We start from the raw sequence: 8,896 nt of genomic DNA, 5'->3' as shown, positions 1-8,896 counted from the left end.
GAGGAAGGTAATCAAGTTTGAGAACTACTAGTATGGAAGAGAATTAGAGGCTACTTAGAAACTGCCATTTTCTTGTCTGGATGCTCACCATGTGACTTGGAACATGTTAGGCTTTTTTTGAGCCTCAGATTTTCTGCCTGAAAACCAGAGACCCAAAGGTTTACCTCCAATAAGACCAGCAGCATTTTCATTATGGCCAAATGAGTTGAAAGTTTTTCTGTGTATATTGAGGGAGTTGTGTTTGGCCAACCTCACTTCAGCACTGCAGGTAAGACTTGGTCCTTCTGCCAGGAATTCAACCTCTAGTTCAACGAGAAAGTATGTAGGAAAACACGCCGGAAATGCACAGGGCCACCTAAACATTAGCTATTATTAGCATGCATGCAGATGATAATACTTGTCCTACTTATAAACACTGCCTGCCTAGGCAGATAAAGCACGGCGAGGCGATTTAAAAAGTTGAAAAGTGCTGACGTAAGAGCTTATTATTAGTATTATTATTGCCATCATTGAGTGAGTGATAATTAAGTTCAGTAGGGGAAAACCTAGATTTTAATTACAAGCTGCATAGAATCCTGGAGTTTAAATACCAAACTTGGGACTCAGGTTGAACAACATCAGGATCCCCACTTACTTTTTGATTCTGCAGGAGAACTGCATCGACAATTAACAGTCTGTTAATACTTGTGCTATTTCAGAATATCTGATCCTAGAAACAGGGATTTCTTTGCAGCTTATTGGCGACCCAGTGAAATGCATCCACCTGTGAGGTGGAATGTTCTATCTGATGGGCAGCCCGTCAACAGCCCTAGCCTGAAAACTTAGGATTGTTCAGGTGGAAAAATCAGGTGGGTTATACCCCTCAAGGTCCTTGTCTCTTGTCGACTATTTTTTGAATGCTGTGGTCTGTGGTGTGGTTCTGAGTCCTTGGAGCTGAAGGTGGGCAAAGAACTTAGAAACGACCCCCTTTAGAACTCCTTTTTGTAGATATTGTAGGCCCCCAGATTTTCCTGTAAGACCACACCACAGGCTGATGGAAAGGTCCAAGCTTGAAAACTCTCATGACATATGGATGCCTTTTGCTTTGAGTGAACTTAAAGCAGGGAGATAGTCTTTACTACAGCCACAATTTGGATATCTCAAGGAGTTTATCCTTCATCTTGAAAGTAGATTCAGTCCCCTCTTCTTGAACTCCCGTGTTTTCTCTCTTTGCCCAGTTATAACATGGTTAGTACAAGTTTTAGTTTCTTAGTATTGAATATGAAACCCAGATTCCCGTGAGTGCCAGGCAAACACTGAACCATTGAGCCACTCCCACAGCCCAGTACTAATTTTATGAAGTCATTTTAATATTCCTATCCAAGGAAGTTGTCACAAAAATTGTTTATTCTTTTGAAATGAACTTCTTACAATCTCATGAGTGGTTCAGACTCTTCTGTTGATGGTGAGACTCCAGGACTCTGGAGTGGGACAGCTGTGTTATGAAAATCCAGCCATGTCTTCCCAGAGACCATACTTTATGACTTGGGGAAGTTACACACACACCCTGACTCTCATTCTTTCCTGCCTATCAGCTGAGATGTCATATTTGTTTCACAGAATGTAAACATGAAAGAAACAAGCAAGAGTGTTGGAGGAGGGACTAAAGGGGTAGGTGGGGATGTGTAAATATGAACAAAAGTAAATTGATATAGGTGCATATAAAATGTTACAATGAAACCTTCTGCTTTGTATGCTAACTGGAAAGAAGGAATAGTTGAAAAACATATTTAAACTCATTTCATTATACTTCCTATGAAGTTCATCTCCACTGCCCCAGGGACCTGAAGGAGATGCTATCTGCTGGATCATAGCCATTCTTCTGGAATTCCCATTCTAATGGTCTCAACACAGAAGAAACCAAGGACCTAGCACTACAGATCATTGCATGGCCCATGATGTCACTGATTCCAGCTATTGGTCCTTTTCCACAAAGGCTGTGTCACAGGCCATTATCTGCCATTGTCTCTGACCCATTGCTACTGCTTCTTGGCTCTGATGTATTTCATCCTTGTATTTCCACAGCACACTCTCATTTTGTTTGGAGAGATGGTGTCTTAGGGTTTTATTGCTGTGAACAATCACCATAACCAAGGCAACTCTTACAAGGACATCATTTAATTGGGGCTGGCTCACAGGTTCAGAGGTTCAGTCCATTATCATCAAGGCAAGAGCATGGCAGCATCCAGGCAGGCATGGTGCAGGAAAAGTTGAGAGTTCTACACCTTCATCTGAAGGCTGCTAGCAGAATACTGACCTCCAGGCAGTTAGGATGAGGGTCTTAAGCCCACACCCACAGTGACAAACCTACTCTAACAGTGCCACACCTTCTAATAGTGCCACTCCCTGGGCTGAGCATGTACAAACCCTCACAGATGGTGAGCAATTCTTCCAACAGAAAACCACATGTGCCTCCCTGTGCATGTATCAACAGTAAACTAAAACAGTCAGATACAACCTGCTTTGAGATGCTTTGCTGAGCTCTGGCTTCCTATAGCACCTTTACAGTCATGCTCACTCTCATTTGGCCTACATGTATGTCTGTGCACCACATGAATGCCTGGTATCAGAGAAGACCAGAAGAGGGTGCCAGGTCCCCCGGAGTTGGAGTTCCATATGGTTGTGGGTAGTCATGTGGGTGCTGGGAATCAAACCCAGGTCCTCTGCCAGAGCAACCAGAGCTCTTAACAGTGGAGCCCCCCCCAACTCCAGTCCAAACAGACTTCTTATCCTGGTGCTCACAGAGAGAAGTGACCACCATCTCCTTGATCCTCTGTTTTCTCTGTAGCTCACTTACATGAGTCTCGAGGGCAAGGCTGCCTTGCTTTGCTATAGCTCCACCATAGTGCCTTGCAGCCAGTAGAAATTAACTATAGAACAGCTTCATGATGGTTTCTTGAATCTGTTGCTCCTCCTTCAATTAAAAGGAGCCAGTGATTCTACTTCACAGCAGGTATCAGAGTCCCTTTGAGAGAATATATTGGTTCCTTTCCCAGGAAAATGCTTTCTAAATCCACCTGAGGTAGAAATTGAACAGTCAGGGTCAGTGCTCCATGTTTCTCAAGAAGAAAAATCCCTTGAATAGCGGAGAGTAAAGTCTTTGGAACAAGAGGAAGGTGGGGAGGAATGGGCAGAGAAAAGAACAAGGAGCCATGCTGAGCATGTTTGGCAGGTTCTGTGCCTGTCTGTGGTGTTACAACCTCTACCCTGATGTCCTGACTTCTCCTCAAGAGCTCAGAGTTATCGAGCACAATGGGCTCCCATGAGGACATGGGACAGGTTGCTTCTGAGGGGTGAGTAGGTCTGGGCTCTACCCATCTCTGTGACACCCTAGAATCTTGAGGGATGAGTGTGGGTAGGAAAGCATCTCTGGACTTCCCAAAGGTCGTAGAAGATGAGATGTGTGTATGTGCAGGAAATTAAGGAAATTAAGTTAATTCAAAGGGGCAGGAGGTCCCAGCTGATCTCTGGTTTAGACTTGAGTGGAGTCTGGCACAAAGTCACACATTTAAAATGATAGCCTGCCAGACCTTTTGTTTCCTTAGAAAGGAATATGGCAGAATTTCAAGGTGAAACTATTGATACCAGAAAGCCACTTGTGGTCACCTCATGGAAGAATCGTTACAACTTCCCACGTAGCTCAGATGCTGGGAAAACTTTCAAGCCTTGACTTTGGTTTTTCTTTACATGTCCTTCTGTCTGTGTTAATATATACAGGTGATAGATACTACAGCCCACTGGACATCTAGGTAATCTTGATTCTACCTCCTTACAGAACTTGGATATAACTCTCCCACTGAAAGCCCTGGAACCAGGTTGACAGCTGATCTTGCAACCTTAGGAAGGGTTTGCTGTAACACAGGTCTGGTATTCAGCTTCTTACCCACCTCCTTGGGAGGGGGAGAAAACCAAGTGAAAACTTGTGCTTGTCTCAAGAGTGAACAAATGGGGTTCCTGAAAAGGATCCCACATAATTCCTTGCAAAAGCACTCAGCTGCCTCCCCAGATTTGCTGCAGGGCAACAGCTGTATAGCTGGCAGCAAGCGCTCTCGTAGCAATGCAAAACTGCAAGATGGAGCTCTCTCTCTCTCCCTACCACCTCCCTCTTCCTCCTCCTCCCCCATCTCCATCTTTCTCCTTCTCTTCCCCCTCCACCTCCGTGTGTGTGTGTGTGTGTGTGTGTGTGTGTGTTTCATTTTGACTTACTAGCAGCTGTTCATGTATTCGGTTTCTTTTAACATTTTCCCACTGGGTTTAAGCAGAGGAGGAGTTTCTTGACCTATAATACGATATATATTAAAATTACCAGTGAAAGTTTAAAATGAAAAAATGACCTTAAGTAATTCTTGGGTTAACAGAGAGACCATGACTGCAATAATAGACTATTTAGAAAGCAGCCAACAATGGGACTGTTACACATCAGACTTATGCCAACCTTGTTCTCACGGGAAATGTCACAACTCTGAACACATTCAGAAATAAACAATAAAAGTAGAACAGAATTAAAAGGAGAAACTCAAGAACACAGACAAAAGAATCCCTACAGAGAAAACAAGAATATTCTTTCAAGTCCTCATTTTCCCCCTCTCCTAAATGAAACCTTGTTCCCTTTAACTGACCTCGCCATATCCTTCATTGCACACCTACTGGTAATTCTCAGTCCTGAGTCTAAGCTTCTGCGTCCGCATGCAAGGGAGAACATGGAGCATTTGCCTTTCTGTACTTGGTTTGCTTACTTATTTCTGTAGCTGTGGTAAACATCATGGCTCCAAAAGCAACTTGGGGAGAAAGGAAGGACTTTCCAGTTTATACTTCCAGGTCAGAGTTCCTTGTTAAGTCAAGTCAGGGCAGGAGTTCAAGCAGGAACTGAAGTCAATACCATGGAAGAATACTACTTAGTGGTTCCGCTCTTGGCCAGTTCTTTTATACAGCATGGCTGGCTCTAAGAGAGGCCTCTCTCACAGTAGACTAGGTGCTCCTAAATCAATAAGTAATCAAGGCAATTCTCATAGACGTGGCCACAGGTCAATTAGATCTGAGCAACAGCTCAGTTGAGGTTTTCTCTTTCCTGGTGACTCCGGGTTGTGTCAAGTTGGCAATAAAAACTAATACTAAGCAATAATGACCATCAGATTAATGCATATGGAAGACAACAGTGTCTTCTTTCAAGGGGTTGAAGACTATCTGTGGGAGTCAGTTCTCTTCTTTCACCATGTGGGTCTGGGGCACTGAACTCAGGTCATCAGGGGTAGTGCAAGTGGCTTTATACACAGAGCTATCATCTTGGTTTCTCTTGAAATTTTAAAGGAACCCAGGAATCATCAAAGGAAACAGATGAAACTTGACCATGGCTCTAACACTACTTTCTAGGGTACATGTCTGCCCAGAATATCTACACATTTCTTCATTTCCTTGGCAATTCAGTTCATTTTTGCCCATAGCAGAACTTATTTAAAATAGCAACTCCCACTGAACTCAACCATGATGACAAAATACAACTTTTTGTAAAGAAATATATTTTTTTATTATTCTTTGACAATTTTATAGACACATATAGGGTATCTTGATCAGATTGACCGCCAAGGCTCCTCCCACTCTTTCTGGGACCCTCTCAACATGCCCCCTCTGGCTTTTATGTCCATTTTATAACATTGTGAGTCTGGTTAGGGCTGCCCACGTGTCAATAGGCGTGGCACCATCCACATGAGCATGGGAAATCTATTATTGGCCATTCTCTCAAAGGAAAAGGACTCCTCTTCCCCTGACAGTCATCAGCTACCAATAGTTCCTTAACTAGAAATGAGGTCTTACGAGACCTATCCATGCTGAATGATCACTGACTTAAACTTACAGAGGTCTTCTGAGATAACCACAGCTGCTATGACCCCATGACCAAAATGGTCACACTATGAGCAGAAGACAATCTTCCACAACACTATTCCCCATCCTCTGGCTCTGACATTATTTACTCTTGCTTCCTTCTGGGATGTTTCTTGAATCTGGTTGTGTGTTTGTGTGGTGTAATGTGGTGTGTGTGTGTGTGTGTGTGTGTGTGTGTGTGTGTGTGTGTGTGTGACAGATGCCCTGTTTAGAACTGAACATTCGATAGTTACTTATTATCAACAGTTATTATCAGTACTTTGACTGGTTATGATCCTCTGCATTAACTACTGCCTAATGCAAAAGAGAAGTATCTCGACCAAGTTTGAAAGCAGCACACTAATCTATGAATATAAACATTAGTATTTAGAAGGCAGTTTAACAATATTTAGCTTAATAACAGCAGTAGGTTTCTTTCAGGGCCTATGACTTTCTCAGTCATAAACTTTTGACCAGGTTTGGAGTATAATGCAAGAATTTCTTCCTGTGGAACAGGCTTTAGATCCAATAAGAAAGTAGTTGGATCATCCCCCAAAACAGCCATGCCACAGTTGTACTAGTGGGCACATTGTTGCCTGGTGGGTTGGTATAGTTATAATATGTAGGGTCTACCATTGGGTAAAATTATTGATGTTCTCCTTCCCCTAGCAGAATGCGTAACACCTTAGAAGCTAGCCAAGAGGAAGGAAGTTTTCAGTTTAGTTCCAGCTTGATTTATCTCTGTACCTGAGACAAAGTACATCTTTAGCCCTTTGGGGGTCTCTGTGACCAATAACTCATAGGGATGTATCCTATGACTAGCACTGATATTTTCATCTAATAATCCACGTCTTCTGGGAGAAAGCATTGCTACTTATTCAAGGTACTCCTGTTCAAGAGCTTTGTAAAAATTAGCTCATAAAGTAGTGGGGTTCTTGAAGGCCTTTTTATTATCCTTGGTTTCAGTTAACTCATCCTCCTCATTTTTCCACATTTCCCTGCCCCCACCGCAACTTAAATCGTTATCCCCAGCATCCCCCTCTACTTTTATGTTACCCACATTCTGCTATCTCATCTCCACTACATCTTTTTCTTAGCATTCCTTATTCACAGGTTGTGTATCTGGAGATGAAAAGTAGTTTTCTACTGTGTGGTATAGGAGGCAATATTCGAACGGCAGCAGGGAGATTCAACCCCAGCAGAGTGAGTTGTATTCCAGAGAACTAGACATGTCTCTGCTTCTCACTATTCTCTCTTCTCACAAAGCACGGCAGCTGCCTTTAATATTATATCTCGGGGTTTTCAAAATCTCTGAAATTTTCTTCATCGAGCTCAGTGATGCTGGTGATTTGCTCCACATGCTGGTCACTCTCTGCCTACAACTCACCCCACACATCATCTAGTATAAAACAGTCTGGGATCCATGCCTGCTCTTGTTCCACATCTCTGCTGTGCCCCCATTTACACTGACTTGATCTTGACGTTTAGTGGTCCGGAGCAATTGGCTGATGTGCTGCCTTAGATAGGTCATTAGTCTTCAATCTCTAGATCTCTGTCCTTCTCTAGAAGATGGGGGAACCATATCTATGTTTCAAAGCTATGGTAGGGATCAGGTGGCAAACATCTGCTGTACCTGACATATGATGTGAGTTGATTCTGAGTCTGAAAACGTTTGTTATCTTTCTTCTCACTGGCAGCACCAAGCTTGATGCTCAGCTTTAGGAAGAAACTAGTCAAGAAGCCTAAATTCCTAGCAAAGGAAGTGGCTGGATTCTGATCACATGGTACATTAAACAAACAAACAAATACAACAACAAAAAATGACATCCAAAGAAGCAAACAAAATATACACAGGTATGTCTTCTTTGCATGCCTTTCAGCTCAGATATGTCCAAGGGTTCCCTTCTGGGGACTCCTTGGATCACAGGATATAACTATGACGAATAAAGAAATGGTCTAACATTGGGATCTGGGTTCTAGTCCTAGTTACCCCTAGCTGGCTGTGAGACTCCATCTAAAGTGTTTATTTTTCTTGAGACACACATTTTTGTTTATTTAAATGGAAAAAACAATCCTCAAAGAACCCACCAACTATAGTACCTCTGTTTGCTTCATTGTCTGGCCAGCCCAAGATATTCTATTTTAAAATATTAGACCTTGTGAGGGATTATTACAATAAGTTTACAGACTTCATCTCAATTGAAGAAAAAGAGCCACTCATCTGAGCAGTATGTGTCCCTCTCCGTGGGCACTTTCCAGGCTCACACTATAGGCATGGCGCAGGTCCTTCCCTCCCTTTGGGAGTCCTCACCCAGGGTGAGGGAAAGCCCATGGCTAATCCCTTGATCTAGAACTATGAATGGTCTCCATTGACCATTGCTCTGTATTTTGGTATGTGTGTAACACAAACCTCTGTGGCTGAGCAGTGTCTGTGGCTAGGTAATGATTCCCTTTACCTAATCAATATATCAATATCTACATCGATAGAGACATAGATACCTATAGCCGTCCATGTCTTCCTGTTACTTACTTTTTATTACGACAGAGTTTGTTGATGCAATTTTTTTTCAAATTTTTGCTCCAAAAGCTAGCTTTATTTATTTTCATAAAATATAAATACCCTGGAATGGTCGAGGAAGTGCAAATAAAGATTATCTGTCTATCTATCTATCTGTCTGTCTATCTATCTATCTATCTTTATCAATCTATCATCTTCTATCACTTATCTCTATCTTCTATTTACTTTTATCTATCATTTATCTATCATGTATGAATGTATGATCTATCTATTATATGTATATATAATATATCATTCATCTATCTGTAATCTCTCTGTCTCTGTCTCTGTCTCTGTCTCTCTCTCTCTCTGTTATCTGTCACCTGTGACCTCCCAACAGTGATACAGGCTGATGACTAGATCTTAAGCATATGGATCTTTAAGGACATTCAAGGTCTACACTACAGCACTAGTCCTCCATCTATCTGTCTATACATCTTG

The sequence above is a fragment of the Mus musculus genome, chromosome 14, assembly GCF_000001635.26.
Source record: "Mus musculus strain C57BL/6J chromosome 14, GRCm38.p6 C57BL/6J".
NCBI lineage: Eukaryota > Metazoa > Chordata > Mammalia > Rodentia > Muridae > Mus > Mus musculus.
The sequence above is the reverse complement of the archived record's forward strand: the minus strand, read 5'-3'. Positions refer to the sequence as shown.